This window comes from Delphinapterus leucas, chromosome 14 (genome assembly GCF_059928025.1).
Source record: "Delphinapterus leucas isolate spDelLeu-1000000601 "Yukka" chromosome 14, BTC_Dleu_Yukka2, whole genome shotgun sequence".
NCBI classification, from domain to species: Eukaryota; Metazoa; Chordata; class Mammalia; order Artiodactyla; family Monodontidae; genus Delphinapterus; species Delphinapterus leucas.
The window spans coordinates 38,041,176-38,064,756 of record NC_143142.1 but is presented as its reverse complement, the minus strand read 5'-3'; positions in this window follow the sequence as shown (position 1 = coordinate 38,064,756).

Sequence of the window (23,581 nt, the reverse complement as noted above, 5' to 3'; positions counted from 1 at the left end):
CAGGACCACACTCTGAGAAGGGAGACCTAAATATTCTTATTCACTAATTCAACCACAATTATTAATTAAGCACCTACTGCCCATACCAAACAGTGTTGCAGATACTGGAGATATATCAGCAAAGAAGATAGGCAAGGTCCCTGCCCTCATCGAGCTTACATTCTAGGGGAGATGATGAATTATAATAAATAGGTAAAGAAGTAAATAAGAACTTTAGATAGTGACCTTTCTTCTAAGAATAAAATAAAATAGGTAATGGGATGAAGAGAAACAGGGGAGGGAGAATTTAGGTGAAATATTCAGGGAGTTGACAGGTAAGGAGTTGATAGGTAAGTCTTGAACAATGGGAATAAGTCAGCCATGTGGATCTATGGGGAAAGAGCATTGCAGACGAGGAAGAGCTAAGGTATAAGCCCTGAGGTGGGGATGAGCTGGGGAGACTTGAGTAAGAAGGTCAGTAAGTGAGAGGGAAATGATAGGAGATAAGACAGCACCAGTAGCCAGATACCAGACCATGAAGTGCCTTATAGGGCAAGGAATCTGGATTTTGTTCCAGGAGTGATGGGAGGTTGCCATAGGGTTTTGGGACAGAGCGGGTATGATCTCTGTTAAAAGGATAACTCTGGCTCAGAATGGAGAAGAGACTGTAAGAGGGAGAAGGCCACTGCAGTCATTCAAGTAAGAGAAGATGGTGGTTGGAACTATGGTGGGAAAATGGACAGACTGAGGACCTATTCTGGAGACAAACCTGCTGGAAGATTGAATGGGGATAGGCTCAGGCAGAGAAAAACATTAAAAAAATAACCCCTAGGGCTTCCCTGGTGGCGCAGTGGTTGAGAGTCCTCCTGCCGATGCAGGGGACACAGGTTCGTGCCCCGGTCCGGGAGGATCCCACATGCCGCAGAGCAGCTGGGCCCGTGGGCCATGGCCGCTGAGCCTGCACGTCCGGAGCCTGTGCTCTGCAACGGGAGAGGCAGCAACAGTGAGAGGCCCGCGTACCGAAAAAAATAATAATAATAATAATAAAATAACCCCTAGGTTTTTGATCTAAGCAACTAGGTATCGTCATTAACTGAAATGGGGAAGAAAAGGAGAAAAGCAGGTATGAGGTAGGTGGAGTGGCTATGCAGGGCATTCAAGAGTTGCATTTTACATGTATTATATTTGAGATACCTATTAGATATACAAATGGAGGTATAAAGCAGACAGTTGCACGTATGTATCTGGAGTTCTGGAGAAAGGTCAGACATACTTTTTTTCAACTAAATGAAAAATATTATTAGGAAAATAAACTCAAGAGCTGTGGGGACTGCATGTTTAAATTTACTCTGGAGGCAACTGTACCTCAAATATTGAAGTGCTGAAAAAACACAGGACAGTGTGAAGTAGTAACTACAAAACCCAAACCTGAAATATCACTTTTTTTGTCTGCTTGATTTGTCTGCTTCATGTTCCTACCAGCTTAGCTCTAGTATTCCTCCACCAAAAGATATATGACCAACAACATCTTGTAGCAGAGAATTACCACAATCAGGAAAACAATAATATGGGCTTAGCTAATGAAGATTTGAAATACTGTACTGATTCAGAAGCAGATGTGTTGATTTGCTAGCTCAAGCCTGAACACAACAGTCCCTCACTGACAATACCTAGGAGGAGGCAACCTCAGGAAAGATCTGTCAGTGCTGCTACTTCAAAAGAAGAGAAAATTCTATGAGGGGCAACTGACTAAAAGGTGTTAATAATGCCTTTTTTGGGGGGCGTTGTAGATCAATAGAATTTCATAGAGATATAAACACCTTCTGACTGGTTGTTCCTCAACACAGTCTCAGCTCGTGCTTGATTGGCTTTCTTACTCAACTACACATTCATCCATTCATCTTACTCAGTAGATGATTCATCATGGATTCAGAAAGGGAGAAAAGGAAGGCAAAAAGCATTTCAGCTCTTATAAGTAGAACTCTTCAAGTCCCAATAAGTATTACCTTATAAATTATACAATAAAACAGGTTCAAATAAGAAGCCAATGTGTTGAATTTAATAGCCATGCAAATATCGAGAATTTTTACTTGGGCTGATTTCTTTACAGTGAGGTCTAACCCCACAAAACCCCTTTGTAAGATCAATAGGGCAGGAAGTGGCAAAGTCATAATCAGTGACCTTAGATCTTTTTGAAGTGCAAAGAAGCAGAGTAACAGCCTACAGGATAAAACTAACATCACACCTTTGAATCAGTAAGTGAAGAGAGAAGATCATTAACAGCTAACCTATTCTTTAGTGAGACTTGCAAAACCAATTAGAAAGTCTCTGAAAAATGTTATATTTATGTTTAATAGTTTAGTCCTTCTAAGAATTCCTCCCCACACCCATACATTTCAGAATTTTTTTAAAAAACCCTCCCAAAGTATAGTAATTTTCCTTTTGGGAACTTCTTTTTCTACTTTTAGTGCAAATCTGAGAGATTATTTGGTGGTTTCTGTGCAAGTCTAATAAATGACAGTAACGGCACCCAGGGGGTAAGAATACAGGGTATATACACTTCAAGTTTTACCTTAAACATGCCATGTGAAGATCTAGACTTTAAGAACATGCTGCATTCAAAAGGCTTGGCAACATAGATTGAAAGTGATCATTAAGACCCTCTGAATACGGAATCCCCCCTCCTTCCAAAAAGTATATTACCGCAGTTCAATCCTGAGACATCCTTTGGGCAGTGTGTTATGCTTCTCCAATCTTCCAACCCCCGCCCCCTCAAAAAATCTTGTGCATCTTAGATCTTAGTCTGCTTTTCCTTAGTTTCAACATATTTATACACCCATAGAGAGGACAGGGGGAAAAAAGAGAAGGAAAAAGAAGAGAGAAGGAAGAAAGCAAAAGGCCATCAATGTTCACTTTAACATGGCAGAGTTAAGAAGTGGTAAATGCTGTCAAAAGCACATGGTCTAACAGGGTTTCCATGCTCTCAGCCTCTCTTCTCAAAGTTTCCTCCTCTTCTGTCTCCCTTCCTCTGTTTTCCTCCCTTTAGCATCCTCCTCCCACCCCAGTCTCTATGCCACCAATGGACACCGTGCAGAAGCAGGCCGAAAACCAAATGATAGATATGTTTCAACAGTCGTAATAAATTAGTGTAGCATACTAGAATTAGCCAGTTTAAAGAATTGGTTTCAGCCAAGCTAAGTATTCCAAATAAGTGATTCCTCATTCAACAAATTTGGGGGAAAAAAAAAACAAAACATGTTTTGTTATTTCCAATCAGACCTCACAACCAGGAATAAAAGTCTGATAGGATTTATCTGACATGTAATCAAATCATGTCCCCTAGCTATTTCTAGTCTTTTAATAGGAAAAATGACCACAGGAGACCTAAATAATATTTCAGTTCCACCATTTCTAGGCTTTCTCCCAAAATTTCACCAATGTTTGGGGTTCTAGAGCATGAAAAGAATGCAGGCATCTCAAATGCTTCTAATTCATGGGCCTAAAGTTCACTGGAAACAAGCTATACATGGATACTATTTGCTAAAAGGAGTAGTTGGGCTGGGGGGGGCGCGGGGGAGGGGGAAGGAGGTGGATCTGCTAGGAACTAAGATGTTCTGAGTCAAAAGACAGCCTCTGGGAGGGAGTTTCTGCACACAGGCTTCCCTCCCAGGATACCAGCAACCAAGGATGCGCTTCCTCCTGTTAACTTCTACAAAGCAAACAAAACTTGTCATCCTCACTCCAACAATGCACATAGATAAGGGAGGCCAAAATTCCTTTAAGAACCAATGAAATAAATGGCAAATTATCTCGATTACACTAAATGATTCTACGACAATCTGCAAGAACATTTACATGTTCTTTTCTGAATAGCAGTTCTGCCAGATATCAAACACTCTCCAAATGCCAGCAGCATGAAGGGTATCACACATACTGAATTAAACACAGGCTCTACATTCCAAACACAGAGACAACACAGGAAAGGCTCAAACTTCCTTTAGGCATATGCTAGGCATGGCTGGATCTTGGGTAACCCTTACAGTGCCGGAAAGGCCTCCCTGAAATTAAGCTGGGGAATAATTCTCTAAGAGTGAGAGTCTAATTGTAGGGTAGTGTGACTTTATTCAGATACGCAGCCTTTTTCCTTCCTACTCAGAAATATTGTGTGTGTTCAAGAGGGTAGGGAATAGGGAGTATTTCAAGGTAATATTTCAAGAAAAGATGATGAGAAAGGGGAGAAAATAGCATAAAGCAAGAACATAGCAGTGAAAGAAGTTTTCCATACTAGTTTTATATAATGCCTGGCATGTAGGTGGACATATGAGTTAAAAGTTATTCCACTCTTCCTACTTATTTGGGGCTGATTTTATAGAACAAAACAACGTAACTACATCAAAGCATCAGCAAAGATAAAATCTAGGGAGTTTTCAAAACCCAGAGCATGTTTGGAGAGGGGGTGGGGAAGGGGTAGAGGCAACAGAAGTTACAGGAGGATAAAATAGTTACAAAACTGGCTTTTGAACAAAAGCAAATAGGAGCATAAAACACTTATGAGTGTTTTCATTCATACTATTTCTTCCTAAATCAATGAAAACATTGCCTTATGATAGATTTACACCACAGTGAAACTCTTGACAACTTCAAAATCAACTTCATGTTTGGGTTCCATTCTTTCAGGTGATGAATAGTGGGAAATCAGTGAAGGAATGTCACTTGAAGTCAGTCATTTATCATGAACCAAAATGGCTAAGTGCCCCATAAACTGCAATGATCCATTTCCTATTAGCATCACACAACAGAAGGCAGCCTCATCTGCATTTACAAGTCTTATGACCTCCGCAGGCACAGAGGCTAATGTTAGGAAATAGGTTATTTTTGTTCTGTTATAAATGTTCATTATTATACCATAAAAATTTTTTTAAGGATTAAAAGTTACTGATTGATTTATTAAGGAATTTATTAAGGTTTTCCCCATCTTAGGCTTTTTTATTATATTTTTACAAATTTAATCCTGGTAAAGTAGTTTCACTGTTTTTGGTCAAGCTCTACCTGGTTTTCTGTATGTAATACATGCTTCTTTCACCATAATGTCAAATAACAGGACAGACTACAATTAAAATAATTCCCTGCTCCCCACAAAATTTAGGTGACACTGACAGTTTTTCAATGTCCCAAGTTTCAAAATATATATCCCTTTTAAATTTGGGCAAATACTAGGTTTCCTAATTCCAAGGAAAGGTATGAAAATAGCATGTCATGATTTGAAACTAAGTAAAACTGTTAAAGCAGTTAAGTTCAATACTTTCCCATAAAACAGTATAACAGTTTAAACGTGTTAGTGGGTCACATCCATATGACTAGTGACACTCTTGCCTACAAACATGGTCAGGAGTTACCTTCCTCAAACAAATGGTATCACTTCCAAACAGAAAGAAAAAAGAAAAACAAACCCAAATGGCAAGATGAGAAAAGCAACTAAGGAAAATGGGTACCATATAAAAAGATTAGGAAAATAGGACTATTTACTAAGATACTATACATCTATAATTTTTTAAAACCTCCTCCTTTGAAATGAATCACACACACAAAAAGGATTTTATCTGAAGGTACCATTTTGGCTTAATTTTTAACTGCAGAATATAGTTTAAAATGCCCTATGTATTTTTACTGTATCTTTGAAGATTCTTCAGCATTCCCTCCACTCCTTCATTTTTTTTCCCTCCACTCCTTCATTTTTTTCCCTCAAAAGAAACATTAACAAACTTGGAAAACAAAAAAGTATACGGCAAACTATTTTTAATCATTTACACTCAATTATGAGCACCCCAAGAACAATTTCATAAAGTCACAAATTCCCAGGGGGACAAAGAGGAATTAGACATGGTCCATGTCCTCAAGGTGCTTATAGTCTATTGAGGGATATAGGATACATTCATAAATAAGAAAAAAAATTTAAAAAACCCTAAGTACATTATTATAAAATAAGTATTGAATATATTAAATATATCATAGAACTTTTCAAATATCAAGACAAAAAAAATATTTGTTGACTCATTAAAGAGAATTTTAGGAAATAAGAGAGAAAGAGAGAGAACAAACTATGACCTGGGGTGACGGGAAGCATTCATGGAAGGGGACAACTTAAGATTGGTGTCTAAGAATGAGCAATTTAGCGTACTGATAATTTCAACATTTTTTTTCCAAACAAAATAATCTCCTGGAACATACAGGTTCCCATGTAAGTGTTGTCCCAACTAGAATGTATCATTCTGAGTCTCCACATCAGCCAGCCTTTCATACTTGGACTTTTAACCTCTCCATTTCCTGAAATTCTCCCTTGCTGCCCGTTCACCAAATGATGACCATCATTGTTATCCCTTCTCCTTTGAAATCAGTAATAACCCTCAAGTCAGATGATCCCACCCACCAAGAACTAGAGGATCCTGCAGAGTTAGGGCTGAATGTTTATCACCTTATTTTTGCCAAGTAGATTTTAATCATCAGAAACTTTCCTGACTCTTTGAGAGAATGCCATACAAGGATAAACTAAAATAAAAAAAGTTATAAGGTGTCTCCAAAAAGGTACAAAGATATCTGTTGTAGTTCCTTCCAAGCTTTGCCCTGGAGATTTGGGGACAGGTATTTACATGTTACACAGATTCCTAAGCATGACCATGCTCTTAACTCTTGGCCTCTCTCACCTTGTGTGGGAATTATTACAACTGCCCTCTACCATGTCTCTTATACCCTACAATACCCCCCACCCAGTGCATTCTCTATGCTTCTGTCAGGAAAATCTTTCTAGACCACAGCATGGTACACATAACACCCTCTGATAAAAAAATCTTCAGGGGATCTCCACTACTGATAGAGTACAGTCCAGTTCTTTAGCGGGTACTGCCCTGCCTTTTATCCCCTCAAGGCACCCAGAGAAAATGCAAGAATATTTATGGAGCACATATAGATAACCAGAGACTTCTTGCAACAAGAAGTACAAGCATCCCTAATGGCTTGAGGGCAAAGCAGTATCACTGCCCATCTGTAATTCATTCCTAGCCCAGCACAAGGGCTGGGAAAATCTGGTTAGGTAATCTGCCCTCTTTAACCATATCTCTCATTTTTTCTCTAGAGCAAGGCTTCTCAAACTTTACTGTGCATACTGGCCACTTGGGATCTTGTAAAAATGAAAATTCTGATTCGCTAGGTCTGGGATGAGACTTGAAATTCAGCATTTCTAACAAGTTTCCAGGTGGGGCCGGCTCTCCTGGTCCGAGGACTGCACTATAAGTAAGGAGACTATGGCAATGGTCCTCAACCGAGGCTGTACCTGAAAATTACCTGTGAAGCTTAAAAAAGCCAGCTGCCCAGGCTACGACTCAGACCAACCAGAATCTTTAGAATTGTTTTTAAAGCTCCGCAGGTGACTTTAATGTGCTGTCAAAGTTGCATTTTCTACTTCAGCCAAACAAGCCATCCCCTCAGTATTCCCCCTTCCCTGTACCTCTGCCCCTTCTCTGCTCAGGTAAGTCCTGCACTCCATGTAGGACCTGTTGCTAGTCCTCCCTCTAGGAAGATGTCTCCAACCCTGGATAATATCTGCCGGACCTTCTGAGACCCTCTATACTGCCTGTCCCGTCCTTATCCTCTGTCCTGCATCAGCAGTGGAGTGTGTGCTGATCCAAACAGGTGCTGTTTATTACCCATCTTCACACTCTCAGGACCTGGCAGGTACAAATGTTAGATGTACCTTGCTATGACTTTGAGATGAACTTTTCGGGAAATTCAGCAAATAACAGCAAATGAGTTCTTTCGCGTCTGAAGAGAAAAACACAAAATAAAAAAGTCCTCATAGAGCACAAGTGCTTTCTCAGCCAGGAAGGGATATTTTCAGGACTTGACCATGTCTGCCAGACAGGTGCAGAGATCTCTCAGTTAAGTTCCTCTTCGTTAAGGATAGCAGAACTTCTAACCAGTCACTAAGATTAGCTCTCAGAAAAGGGCAAAAAGGAAGAAAGAAGCCAGAGCCCAGGGTCATGACCTTTAGGGTAAGATGTGGAGAGGCTCAAATAACAAGCCATTCCCCCCATGGAGAAGCAAGAATTCTCTGGGCATGATGGTCACGGGAGCCCATTCAAATTTGGGAATGAATGCACTTGGGTTCTCCAATTTAACAGACTAATTCCCTAACCACTCCATTTTTGGATATAAAAGGCTCCTAGTGCCATAAATATATAGAAAAAGAAAGGAATTGTCAATATAGGTATTTTCAAAACCTGAGTTCATGAAATGCTTAGTTAATGGAGTAGACTATCTCATATCAGTCTCTTGGCCAGAAAATATTTTCAATATGAAATCAGAAAATTAAAACAAAAACAAAAACAGGCGGACTTCTAGTGGTGAGAGTGAGTCACAGAAGACAGACCAAGGGAAATCCATCACAATTCCAAACTGAGAAAAATTTAAATTGAGAGATTGAGGGTCACTGATAAAGATATTGATCTCTGAAGTAAAGTAGCCCTGGATTCAAATCCTGACTCTGTCCACTCTGTGTCCTCAGGCAAATTCCTTTGCCTTTCTAGGCCTCTGTTTTCTCTCTGTGAAATGGGGATCCTAAGGGCAACTCATGCATCTATTTTAAATGATAAATGTGGCCATTTCTCCAACAATGTATACCACACAATAAGTGCTAAAAATGTTAAATTTGTTTTTAATCTGTTCAATTAGGCCTTTCCCACAAGAGCCATGTCACATAGTGGTAATATTACAAGTGACCTACACTTAGACCCTACCAAGCCACACACATTTTCCTGAACTTGCAGACATGTTTTTAATGCCTCAATGCTTCTGCACACTATGGCTTTGGCCTGGAATGACCCTCTCAACTTCCTCCCCTCCTCCTCTGCCAAAATAATAATAATTATTACTACTATTATTATTTATTACTACTATTATTATTTTGTTTTGGAGTCTCACTTCCATATAAGCTCCTCTCCTCTGGGTGTTTTCCCTGTCACCTCCACCATCAGAGGCTGTCTCCTGTGCTCCTAGAACATATCAGAGGGACCTGTATTGGAGTACACTTCACACTGAATTGTGAGCACCTGTGTTTCTTTCTCTGTGAATTTCTAGAGCCATGCTGTCCAAAGTGGTCACCACTAGCCTCATGTGCCACTATTAACATTTAAATTAATTAAACATAAATTAAAATTCAGTTCCTCAGTCTCATGAGCCACATTTCAAGTGTTCAAGAGACACATGTGGCTATGAATACTGTCTTGGGCCATCATCACAGAATATTCTGTTGAACAGCACTGTTCAACCTCTTAGGCAGGGATCATGTCTTGTTTATTCCTAGTGCCTAGCACTTACTATAGTGAGTTTGTAAAAGAATGACAATATCGACAAATACAGGCATGTCTATACATACTCTTTTGGCTGAATGAGAAAGGATTAATTATTCATTTATGTTTAAGCCTACAAGAGAAAATGTATATAAAATACCTAGCATAAGGCCACCACAAGGCAGGCAATGAATAAAGGGTGCTTAATCATATGAACGAGTTGGTTGAGAAGTCGAATTCCTTGCTTTCTGATATAATTCGTAAAGGTATTCTGCCAGAAGACCATTAAGATTTTATTTTAAGGGAAGTCTCTACAATGGTTGAATGGTCAGTCTTATTTGGTAGTTTGGTTGTATCTTACTTGCCTAATCTTGCCAAGTCTACTTGCTCCTTAATCTCAGCACCAGAGTATATCCCTCCTCACGAGAGTGTGAAAATCAGCTCTGTGATGTCTCCAACAGACTCAGACCAGGCAAGCAGCATGGCCAACAGAAAACATTTCTCCCGAGGCCAGATCAGGCTGCAAGACAGCTCCTGTGAATCCTGCTTTCTTCCCTATGATTTCCTCAGCCTCTCTCTGTCCCTTGCCCACCCTGAACAAAGACTGCTGAGATACCCAGTTACTAAACTGCCCCTGCTTCACGATACCACCCAGTCCAGTGTTGGTCATCTCTTCCCTTGTCCCTTCTAAAATCATTCAGCCAAGTCCAAACCCTACAAAAAGACCTGTATCTTGCTGGGTGTCCCACAGTCCCCCGCTGTGCTCTCTCCTCTGCTGCGTCAAGTTAATAAAATTTAACTATGATTACGGTAGCTTTCCCGTGGTCTTTCCCCTGTGACCAAACTTCAGGACCTATCCTATAATGGCATTCATTCCATGCCATATAATTTTCCAAGCACAAAGTGACAGAATGTCTTTTGCTCATTGATTTTCTGGTCAAGAACCATGTTTCTGAATTCAGCCATAAAAAGAACTGAAGCACTGATACATGCTCCAACATGGATGAACCTTGAAAGCATTATGCTCAGGGAAAGAAGCCAGACACAATAGGCTACATACTGTGTAACTGATGTATGTGAAGTGTCCAGAATAGGCAAACTCAGAGAGAGAAAATATTAGTGGTTGCCAGAGGCCAGTGGGAGGCAGAAATGGGAGTGACTGCTAATGGGGATGGATTTTCTTTTTAGGGTGATGAAAATGTTCTGGAATTATACAGTAGTAATGGTTGCATAACCTGGATATACTAAAACCACTGAACTCTACACTTTGAAACAGTGAATTTTATGGTATGTGAATTATATCTCAATTTTAAAAAGAACTGTTTCTGCCTTTGACTGGGAGTACAGTTTTCTGTCCAAGTGACAGAACCATCAAGGAAAAACAGCATGTTAAAGCAAGCTCATCAAACTATTTTGGATGGAGTTACTAATTGATCCCAGCAGCACCTAACAAGGTTTCTCAAGTAAATCATTCTATCCTGTCTTTATTCATGCTCATGCCTAGTTTGTTTCCTTCTCATTTGTTGATTCCACCTATTTCTCTAAAGCCCATCAGTTCTGCCTTTGGAAATTTTACAATAAAACTGCCCTAGCAGGGCTTCCCTGGTGGTGCAGTGGTTTAGAATCCGCCTGCCAATGCAGGGGACACGGTTTCAAGCCCTGGTCCAGGAAGATCCCACATGCTGCGGAGCAACTAAGCGGCCCGTGTGCCACAACTACTGAGCCGGCACTCTAGAGCCCTCGTGCCACAACTACTGAAGCCCGCGCACCTAGAGCCCCTGCTGTGCAACAAAAGAAGCCACCGCAGTGAGAAGCCCCGCGCCGCAACGAAGAGTAGCCCCCGCTCGCCGCAACTAGAGAAAGCCCACGCACAGCAACGAAGACCCAACGCAGCCAAATAAATAAAGTTAAAAAAAAAAACAAACTACCACAGCAGATAAAACTCTTCAAATGTTGTTCTATAATTAAAACCAATGCACAGATATCGCCTTTCTGGCCCTCTTGTCTCCAACCTTACCCAAAGTACACATCCCAAAATGGTGTTGGGCACAGAAGAGTTAAACAGGGATGCCCCAGAGCCGCTGGTATTGGAGCAGGTCTAAGGATGCCAGACAGGACATATTCAGGTTCTATGCAATGCAAGATCTACTTTCAACTGGAATTACAAATAGGAAGTGGCACTTCCCTCAGAAATAGCTTAAAACACCCCATCTACTGCCATGCCACACAAACAACATTCATCTCACAGAGAAAAAAGGCATCTAATCAAGAGACCACTGAAAACAAAGAGGTGCAGAATGGCAGCACCATAAACTGATGACATGGAAAACCAGCACTAGGCAAAGCATATTCACAGGAAGGACACAGCCTTGTACAAAAATCTAGTGGAAATGGTACTTGAGCCTGCTCTGGAGCAAGTATCAATACATTAGTAAAACACAAGGACTTTTCTACTTTTCTGTGGTTTGTAATTAAGGTTCTCAAGGGGCAGGCATCCCCATACGAAAGTCGGCGATGTAGGACACAAACAGAGTTCAACCCAGATCACGGCAGAGAATGGTCCCTGGCTACGCGGTAAGAGCTATCACCAGCTTCCCAGAGAGGAAGAAACTGAAAACCCATTAAAACATTTACAGTTCATACTACAGAATATTCAGAGTAAACTATGTAGAGCAGTGATTCTTACTTCACAAGTGTGGCTTCTGTTATTCTTCATAAATCTTTCAGCCTTTTGGTGTCATTACATAGAGATAGATACCTGTACACATGGGTGTGCTGGTGATTTCAGGGCCCCTAGAAATTCCACAATCCACCCCTCATGCCCCAAAGTAGTCTCTACTTAATTTATCCTCTTTCTTTAAGGTTTGAGTCCCCAGTGAAATGCTTGAATTTAGCCCTACAAGGAAAGCCCAGGCGACCAGTTACCTACTTCACAGTTAAGTCCAAGATTGGCTGATTCACAATTTCAGCATGTTGTTTAATACAAAGCCATCCGGTTCACAATATCTTCAGGAAACATGGGTCCCTCTCTTCTTCCCTCCTTTAGCAGTATAAAAGAATAAAAATATGGGCTTTCTCTGACCCTGTACTCATTCACCCAACACACACTGAGTACCAGGTACTACACCAGGTGTCGGGAACACAAAAGAGAAAAAGCACTTACTCCGTAATGGTGAAACACGCATGTGCCCAACAGGGAAATGCCCCAGGTGTCCCTAACTCGGGGTGACAGTGAGTCAGAGAAGGCTTCACCGCAGAGGTAACACTGGAACTGACTTGAGCCACGCTTTCCTCAGGCAAACGCATCTGAGAGAGCAGGGGCAGGGAGTGCATTCCAGGCCAGCCAAGGGGACAGTGTGTGCAAAGTCACTGAGATGTGAGAATGCCTTGGGTTTCAGAAGCAAAGGAGCAAGTCCTCAGTGCAGCTTGGGCACAGCCTGGGCAGGTGGGAGAGGAGATGAAACAGCCCGATTACGATCTGTGATCACCTGGCTGAAGAATATGGCAGAATATTGGCCTTGGAATCATTTTTAATGACATCAGTGGAATGATACAGAAAACTCCTTTAGAGAATGAATTGCTTGCCTGGAAAAACATCCTACAGTAGGACAAATATTGCTCATTGTAAAGCACTTTGAAAAAGGGAAATCTCTATCTAAACGACAGCTAATAATGTCACTTGTACAGGTCTGCTAAATGTTACACACCTTGAACCTACAATAAAGTTTCACCATAAACTTGAGATGTTCTACTTTAACTCTACTTTAGCTGAGTTTTGGGGGTTTTTTTGGGAAAGTAATATCCAAATCATGATTTAGAAAGAGAAATGGAACCATCTGCCCAGTAGTTAGGAATTAGATAAGCATTTATATAAAACATAATTTTGGGGACCTCCCTTGTGACACAGTGGTTAAGAATCCACCTGCCAATGCAGGGGACACGGGTTCGATCCCTGGTCAGGGAAGATCTCACATGCTGCAGAGCAACTAAGCCTGTGCACCACAACTACTGAGCCTGCGCTCTAGAGCCCACAAGCCACAACTACTGAGCCCGCGCACCACAACTACTGAAGCCCACGCACCTAGAGCCCGTGCTTTGCAACAAGAGAAGCCACCGCAATGAGAAGCCTGTGCACCGCAACAAAGAGTAGCCCCCCGCTCGCCACAACTAGAGAAAGCCCGCGCACAGCAACGAAGACCCAACGCAGCCAAAATTAAATAAATAAATTTATTTTTTTAATGTAATTTTTTTAAAAAGTAACATTTTTTACATTTGAGTATTGTGATATCAAGATAAAACAAACTTAGTGGTTTAAATACCAAAAGATGAATCATCCATTTCATACAAAATACAAGCAACTTATCTGAAAAATAAAGGCTAAAAAACTTTATCCTTGGAATATGGTAAGACCATTAGAATTCACTGTAGCCTCCTCACTCTCTTTTTTGGCTACATCTGGAAGGTAATTAAAATGATCCATTTGGGAGTTGAATGAAGAAGTAGAACAGGAAACCAGGTGCTCATTCTATTATATTTTCCAACACTCCAAGGCCAAAGCCCACTTTACCTTTTCCATTTCCCAGAAGCCAGGTAGCAGCACAGCATTTGTCAGCAACCATGAAGACAGAGCAGTAAGTCACTACTAAGCTCCTATAACACATCCAGCTCAGTCAATATAGCCAGTGAGCTGTTGGTTATGAATAAAGTAGCTCTGATGGAGCCCTTTTCTGCATTTTCTGCAAACACTATGCATTGTCAGCAGGAAAACCTCCTTGCCTTCATAATTCTGGAGGCAATTAGCAGCAACCAAGAATGCAGCCTGTTGCTATGGTAATGGCATACCACCATCACTTATCACCCATGGACAAATATATATGATTCTGATTTAACTGCTTAGATAAAGCAGAAAATAACCCAGGTTATCACAGTGACTGTACTTTTCTCGTCCAGATAAACACAGACTGTTCCCCTTCCTATGCAAAATCAAGGGCAAGACTGAGTGCAAAGTAAACTTGAATCAACCGGCACAAGAGAATTATTTAAGTCAGTGTCAGCAAAATGGTAGTTTACATTCTATCCAAATAGGTACATATATTAAGGACAAGACTAAAAAGCATATTTTACTGAAGCTCCCCTCTGGTGAATCTTCACCATTGTACCTCAGGGAACCAAAAAGAAAGAGAGATGGCTGTTAGCAGTTTCCTTTCAGTAAATCAGAGTCCCTTCAATGGGTTGGGTAGCTCAATCTCTAACTGATGGGTATGATGTGCAGTCTTCATCTTCTCGTCCTCAGCCCTAGGAGGGTGAACAAGAAAGAGAAAGAAAGCATGGTGGCCTTAAAAAATTCATGCCAGTTGTTTCAATTCCTCAGTCAAGAAGTCACCACAGGCTAAGTCTACACAGAACAGTTATGGTGACCCACACACTCAGTGATAAAAGGAGTAATTTCTAAAACCAAAGCAAGCCACTTAAATCAGGGGCTACCCCATACTCCCTGCCAGGCATGGACTTGGGAATGGAAGGAAGAAGTCTGGGAAGAAAGGTTCCCACATCCATTGTCCCCAGAAAGAAGGAAGAATAACAAGAGAGGTGGGAGTGAGTGTCTTCTATTTGAAAAGTATGTCTCTCTTCTGGTGTATCTCAGACTTGCTGTTCTCCTGCTACCACATGGTCCCTCAACATCCTCATTACACCAGTCTTGAGACACACACTGTGTATGGCTATGTACATGTGTTTTAATTAAAGGGCCTGGTTGCCATGACTATCAGTGCTGTTAACGTAACTTTCCTCATTTCAAAATGGGGATAGTAACGTCTGCCTCGCATGGGTTGCTATGCAGAATAACTTAAATCACTTTATAAACTGTAAAGGATTGCCTCATATGTTATTTCTCAGTATAATAATGCCTTCATTTCATCATTACCTTATTGGCATTAAACTTTATCAACCTCCCAAAGTATATACTACAAAGTTAAATAAAACGTTTCTGTATCCCCCTGCTATTTTTCACTATTAAAAAGAACTACATGGGATTTATTCTTGTCCATTTATATAAGTACTATAATATTTAGTGGCCAAAAAGCAGCCTCTTAATTACTATCCAAAGTTCTGTTTTACAATGTAATTCCCTCTGCTAAAGTCAAGACAGGTAGAATGTCATCCAGAGCATACCAGAAAAGTAGAGGAGAGCTGTTTTTCTTAAATATAACTCCCCACGTTTCTTTGGAGTTTCAGAAGTACAGGTTATATAAAAGATATTTTTACCTCAGCTCTCAAAAATCTACTAGGTGTATGCTCAGAGACAAACTATGAAAACAATAATATTTAATTAATATGAAATGAAGCATTTTTATTTGCTGTTGAAAAGTAAGAAATAACCCCGTTGGCATTTTTCAAAGCTGAGCTCACCACCATTCATTAATACGCAATACTGACTGGTCAGCTCAGAGGAGTGGTACTTGGTCCAAAAGCAGCCATCTGGCTACAACCCTGCAGCGGCACAAACGCTTTCGCTGGAGAAATGAGGGACTGTAGAACTTTGCTCCACAGACAGGCACACACCCATTCCCCCCAAGCGGAAAAAAAAGACTTTTTCTGGATAGACTTTTTGTTTATCTGGGTAAAAAAAAAATCCTCATGGACTGTTTTCAGCTAACACAACCCAAAATGTCTTATGCACAACAAACAAAAAACAAAGCAACAACAAAGGCAATAATATTACACTAACATAATAAGTTAAAATAATTTTTAATTTATTATATGCAGATACATTTAAATTGATTTTGATATTCTTTTTCTCTTACCACAAGGCTGTTAAAACCTATTATAGACTCTTCCTCCACTTCATTAGATTTCTTTTTAACATCTTTATTGGAGTATAATTGCTTTACAATGGTGTGTTAGTTTTTTCTTTATAACAAAGTGAATCAGCTATACATATACATATATCCCTACACTTCGTTAGATTAACACCTCTACCAAATGAAAAGATGGTAACTTTAACTCTCATGCTTGGTATAGAAATATATTCAATGGCAGTGTTTCTCTAGTTAAAGGTGGGAGTGAGTCCAAAGGTACTTGGCTGTTACAGGGAACAAACATATGGGGTCTTGTTTTATTTAAATTTTTATTGGAGTATAGTTGCTTAAAAATGTTGTGTTCGTTTCTACTGTACAGCAAAGTGAATCAGTTATACATATACATATACCCACTCTTTTTTAGATTTTTCCATTTAGGTCACCACAGATCATTGAGTAGGGTTCCCTGTGCTAAACAGTAGGTTCTCATTAGTTACCTATTTTATACATAATAGTCTATATATTAAATTAAAATTTATTTTTAGTAACATGTAAGAAAAATAGATAATTTCAATTAAGCACAGATGACAGGGTTGAATCTGAATGTATGATAATAAACAATTACAAATATTAGGGTCATGTATTAGGGAATATGTATTTCAAATAGCAATGAACACTGTAGTCCATTTTAACAAAAGACTTCCTCGCCTCCCCTAGGAGTTACTTTTACTGAGTACCAGTAGTGTGGTGGAGTGTACAGCTCTTTAGAACAATGTGTACAAGTTCTTGTTCTAAGTTCTGGTGTGGGAAAAAATATCATCTGTGACGAATTACATACTCTATTTCTTAAACAAACAAATAAAAAACTCACACCCCAAAATAGTTCCACAGAATTAATCTTTAGAGGGTAAGCTCATTTGGAAAGCCATGGCACCAACTGGACTTAACACAGCCTAGATGAAATACTTCATCCTACACAATGGAGAGACTACAGAACTACATGATTAGAATTAGATTTATAAAATGCCACTTAAAAATTGGAATTGAGAATCTCTGGCCTAGTGTTATCATCCACCCTAGGTTCAATCAGCTTCGTAGGGTTAATTTGCTCCAGCCATGACTATAACCCTCGGAACAGCCTCTTGCTAAACCATTTCATCTCTTCTTTTCAAGGCCAAATTTATACAAAAAACAGCTGAAGTGCTGAAGAGAATGGCAAATGGGCTATCTGGTATCCAAGGACAGTGATAATCCTCAAGTCCATGGCTCAAAAAATGTTAAGCAAGGTTTGCCAAAACCTCTATATTTAGACACTCACTTAAGAACCTAAGAAATCTGGGTTCTGCGTTACACACTCCAACCAACTGACAATCACTCCATTCATCTGAAGTGACCTTGGGGCAAGTTACTCAACCTTTTTTAGAGCCTGTTTCCTCATCTGAAAAATGAGGTTAATAGAACTACCACACTGGATTGTTGTAAAGATGAAACGAGATAGCCTATGTAAAGAGCTTAGTACTATATTTAGTACATGATAGGTAGTCAGTAAATATTTCTGCTACTGTTCCGTCTTCACTTCTGCAGCCTCAGAATTGACCAGGTATTTATTACTCGTCTTTTGCTTAAACTCTCACGACTTAGTTCTTCAAAGTCCCACTGTGTTTCATTTTACCCCTAAAATCAATCTTAAACATGAAAATCATTTCCAAAGGTTCCATTTCAATTACATCACAGACTCGCCCTTCCTGCTCAAAACTTTTCAGCCTACAGAATGAAGAATAAGCTCAATTTTCAGTCTGGTCTCACCTCAAAACACAAGCACCTTTTCTTACCCCTGAGCATTCATTCTAGTCAAACAGATCTCCTAATCAATTCCATGGACAGTTGATCCAAGTCCATGTGTGGGCACATCAGGACAGTCCACCCTCTAAACCAGTGCTACTCAAAGTGTGGTCCAGCAATTTGACTAAGTAATTTTAGTCTGTTGGATCTAACATTTTTTAAATGGAGGTTATATTTTGTATGTCTTTTAAAATTTCTTTCTTTTCTAGTTATTTATGCTTGTCATATTTTACAAAATTCTTAGTCTACCTGAATTGAAAAGAAATAAGCTGGTGCTTTACCACACACAGTTTGAGAAGCACTGCTTTAATGTACTGTCCTGCTCAATTAAATGCTATCTTCCTAGGACCCTAAAGCAAAGCTAGTCTCCTTTACCCAATATGGTGGGTTCCAGGTAACCTGACCACTGAAGGCAACAGTAAGCTCTAAAGAACCCACTCTACCTCAGGAGCAAACATAGTCGTCTACTATATACCTGTGTTAGTTGTTTTGCCCACTGGAACCTTGCTACAAGACAACTTACTATGGCATGGAATTTACTATAGGGTTAATCCATTTTGGCCCCTTCTAGCTATTCTCTAAGTTTTTTTCACTCCTTCAATGAGATGTTTCAGTTAGAAAAATATTTAAATAAGTCCTCCCACTGCATGAACCCTGAGGACAACATTATGAGGAAGGTCTAGTTGGTTTGTTCTTTTATCAGTAGTGTAGCTTCATCAACATCATCCTCTTACCTGTAAGAGGACTTTTACCAGTGCATTTTACATGAATATAAACCCCAACCCCCATACGCAGAGCCAGGTACAGAAAGCTTCTATTGGAGATTTTTGATGATCAGGTGCACAAAAATGGCCACCTATTTAAGCGGATGTCTGGCTAAGTGCCTTCTATCTTGAGTCAGAAATTTAATTTAACAAACATATTTTTTTAACATCTTTATTGGAGTATAATTGCTTTACAATGGTGTGTTAGCTTCTGCTGTATAAAAAAGTAAATCAGCTATACATATAAATATATCCCCATATCTCCTCCCTCTTGCATCTCTCTCCAACCCTCCCTATCCCACCCCTCCAGCTGGACACAAAGCACTGAGCTGATCTCCCTGTGCTATGCAGCTGCTTCTCACCAGCTATGTATTTTACATTTGGTAGTGTATATATGTCCATGCCACTCTCTCCCTTCATCCCAGCTTACCCTTCCCCCTCCTTATGTCCATTCCTGTCCTGCTCCTAGGTTCTTCAGAACCTTTTTTATTTATTTATTTATTTATTTTTAGATGCCATATATATGTGTTAGCATACGATATTTGTTTTTCTCTTTCTGACTCACTTCACTCTGTATGACAGTCTCTGGGTCCATCCACCTCACTACAAATAACTCAATTTCATTTCTTTTTATGGGTGAGTAATATTCCATTGTAAATATGTGCCACATCTTCTTTAACCATTCATCTGTTGATGGACACTTAGGTTGCTTCCATGTCCTGGCTATTGTAAATAGAGCTGCAATGAACATTGTGGTACATGACTCTTTTTGAATTATGGTTTTCTCAGGGTACATGCCCAGTAATGGGATTGCCAGGTCATATGGTGGTTCTATTTTTAGTTTTTTGAGGAACATCCATACTGTTCTCCATAGTGGCTGTATCAATTTATCTTCCCATCTACGGTGTGAGAGGGTTCCCTTTTCTCCACACCCTCTCCAGCATTTATTGTTTGTAGATTTTTGTTGATGGCCATTCTGACTGGTGCGAGGTGATACCTCATTGTAGTTTTGATTTGCATTTCTCTAATGATTAGTGATGTTGAGCATCCTTTCATGTGTTTGTTGGCAATCTGCATACCTTCTTTGGAGAAATGTCTGTTTAGGTCTTCTGCCCATTTTTGGATTGGGTTTTTTGTTTTTTTGATATTACGAGCTGCTTGTAAATTTTGGAGATTAATCCTTTGTCAGTTGCTTCATATGCAAATATTGTCTCCCATTCTGAGGGTTGTCTTTTCATCCTGTTTATGGTTTCCTTTGCTATGCAAAAGCTTTTAAGTTTCACTAGGTCCCATTTGTTTATTTTTTGTTTTTATTTTATTTTATTTTTTGCGGTACGCGGGCCTCTCACTGTTGTGGCCTCTCCCGTTGCAGAGCACAGGCTCAGTGGCCATGGCACACGGGCCTAGCCGCTCCACGGCATGTGGGATCTTTCTGGACCGGGGCACAAACCCGTGTCCCCTGCATCGGCAGGCAGACTCTCAACCACCGCACCACCAGGGAAGCCCCCATTTGTTTATTTTTGTTTTTATTTCCATTCCTCTAGGAGGTGGGTCAAAAAGGATCTTGCTGTGATTTATGTCATAGAGTGTTCTGCCTATGTTTTCCTCTAAGAGTTTTATACTGTCTGGCTTTACATTTAGGTCTTTAATCCATTTTGAGTTTATTTCTGTGTATAGTGTTAGGGAGTGTTCTAATTTCATTCTTTTTCATGTAGCTGTCCACTTTTCCCAGCACCACTTATTGAAGAGGTTGTCTTTTCTCCATTGTATATTCTTGCCTCCTTTATCAAAGATAAGGTGACCATACGTGCGTGGGTTTATCTCTGGGCTTTCTATCCTGTTCCATTGATCTATATTTCTGTTTTTGTGCCAGTACCATACTGTCTTGATTACTGTAGCTTGTAGTATAGTCTGAAGTCCGGGAGCCTGATTCCTCCAGCTCCGTTTTTCTTTCTCAAGATTGCTTTGGCTATTCGGGGTCTTTTGTGTTTCCATACAAATTGTGCAAATTTTTGTTCTAGTTCTGTGAAAAATGCCATTGGTAGTTTGATAAGGATTGCATTGAATCTATAGATTGCTTGAGGTAGTATAGTCGTTTTCACAATGTTGATTCTTCCAATCCAAGAACATGGTATATCTCTCCATCTGTTTGTATCATCTTTAATTTCTTTCATCACTGTCTTATAGTTTTCTGCATACAGGTCTTTTGTCTCCTTAGGTAGGTTTATTCCTAGGTATTTTATTCTTTTTGTTACAAGGGAAAACGGGAGTGTTTCCTTAATTTCTCTTTCAGATTTTTCATCATTAGTGTAAAAGAATGCAAGAGATTTTTGTGCATTAATTTTGTATCCTGCAACTTTACCAAATTCATTGATTAGCTCTAGTAGTTTTCTGGTGGCATCTTTAGGATTCTCTATGTATAGTATCATGTTATCTGCAAACAGTGTATTCCTTTTATTTCTTTTTCTTCTCTGATTGCCGTGGCTAGGACTTCCAAAACTATGCTGAATAATAGTGGTGAGAGTGCGCAACCTTGTCTTGTTCCTGATATTAGTGGAAATGGTTTCAGTTTTTCACCATTGAAAACGATGTTGGCTGTGGGTTTGTCATATATGGCTTTTATTATGTTGAGGTAACTTTCCTCTATGCCTACTTTCTGGAGGGTTTTTATCATAAATGGGTGTTGAACATTGTCAAAAGCTTTTTCTGCATCTATTGAGATGATCATATGGTTTTTATCCTTCAGTCTCTTAATATGGTTTATCACATTGATTGATTTGTGTATATTGAAGAATCCTTGCATCCCTGGGATAAACCCCACTTGATCATGCTGTATGATCCTTTTAATGTGCTGTTGGATTCTGTTTGCTAGTAGTTTGTTGAGGATTTTTGCATCTATGTTCATCAGTGATATTGGCCTGTAGTTTTCTTTTTTGTGGATCTTTGTCTGGTTTTGGTATCAGGGTGGTGGTGGCCTCGTAGAATGAGTTTGGGAGTGTTCCTCCCTCTGCTATATTTTGGAAGAGTTTGAGAAGGATAGGTGTTAGTTCTCCTCTAAATGTTTGATAGAATTCGCCTGTGAAGGCATCTGGTCCTGGGCTTTTGTTTGTTGAAAGATTTTTAATGACAGTTTCAATTTCAGTGCTTGTGATTGGTCTGTTTATATTTTCTATTTCTCCCTGGTTCAGTCTCGGAAGGTTGTGCTTTTCTAAGAATTTGTCCATTTCTTCCAGGTTGCTCATTTTATTGGCATAGAGTTGCTTGTAGTAATCTCTCATGATCCTTTGTATTTCTGCATTGTCAGTTGTTACTTCTCCTTTTTCATTTCTAATTCTATTGATTTGAGTCTTCTCCCTTTTTTTCTTGATGAGTCTGGCTAATGGTTTATCAATTTTGTTTATCTTCTCAAAGAACCAACTTTTAGTGTTATTGATCTTTGCTATCATTTCCTTCATTTCTTTTTCATTTATTTCTGATCTGATCTCTGTGATTTCTTTCCTTCTGCTAACTTTGGGATTTTTTTGTTCTTCTTTCTCTAACTGCTTTAGGTGTAAGGTTAGGTTTTTTATTTGAGATGTTTCTTGTTTCTTGAGGTAGTACTGTATTGCTATAAACTTCCCTCTTAGAACTGCTTATGCTGCATCTCATAGGTTTTGGGTCATGTTTTCATTGTCATCTGTTTCTAGGTATTTTCTGATTTCCTCTTTGATTATTTCAGTGATCTCTTGGTTATTTAATAGTGTACTGTTTAGCCTCCATGTGTTTGTATTTTTCACAGATTTTTTTCCCTGTAATTGATATCTAGTTTCATAGTGTTAACAACAATATTTAAACACCCAGTATGTCCAAAGAATTATACGAGGAGCTGAGGGTATACCAAGATTAACAATTCACAGTGTGCAGACTCAAAGAGCTTACAACCTAGTTGGGGAATAATATAAGTACACAAATAACTGTCATACAAAGTGACATCTAGTCAGTGTTGTGAGAGATTTATAAACCTCTGTTTATATAGAAGTTCAAAGAAGATCATCTCACATCTAGCTCGGAGGGTCTGGATAGGTTTTATGGAATAGGGTGCATTTGAAAGAAACCTAAGAGGATGAGTAAGGCATCAACAGCTAATAGGATGAGGTGGAGAATGAAGAAATGAGCATGAGATTAGTTTTACACACACACACACACACACACACACACTCGTTAGGTTATTGCCCATAAACATCCTCCTCAAAGTCTGTGGGAACTGTATCAAAAACTATTATATCATTTGTAAAAGCTGTAAACCGTTAAGGAAATCCATTCTCTCATTACTGGATTATATTGTATTTTACGATTGTTAACTCAAAAAGTGAATATAATAAATCAAATTTCCAATGTTAGGAAAAGGAGAGTCGCTCAAAGAAATGTTCAGTTTACATTTATAATATTAACAAGGTTCTTTAGTTATAAAATATTAACATCAGCATCTTTAAGTGCAGAAGCCCAGAGCAACATTCTAGCATGAAAGGTGACAAGCCAGAAGACAACTTGTATCACTTAGGAATTCTCAGACACTTGAGGAGGGGGATGGACTGAGGAACAGACCTAGTTGGGTATGAAAGGAAGGAGACTCTTCCTGCAAGCTGGAGAGCATGTGACATTCAGATCACAATAAAATAAACACAGGTGATATCTACCTGACACTTCATCTCAGCAGACTCCCAGGTTCCCCTTATATGTTAGCTCCTGGCTGGCTGTAAATCATGAGTGTCCAGTCTACCAAGACCAGGAAACTGAATTTCTTACGGATCAAAAATATATATTCCAACAGTTGTTTCTTTACTCTCTACTTCCCTGGAGCCTAGAAATGATATTTTTT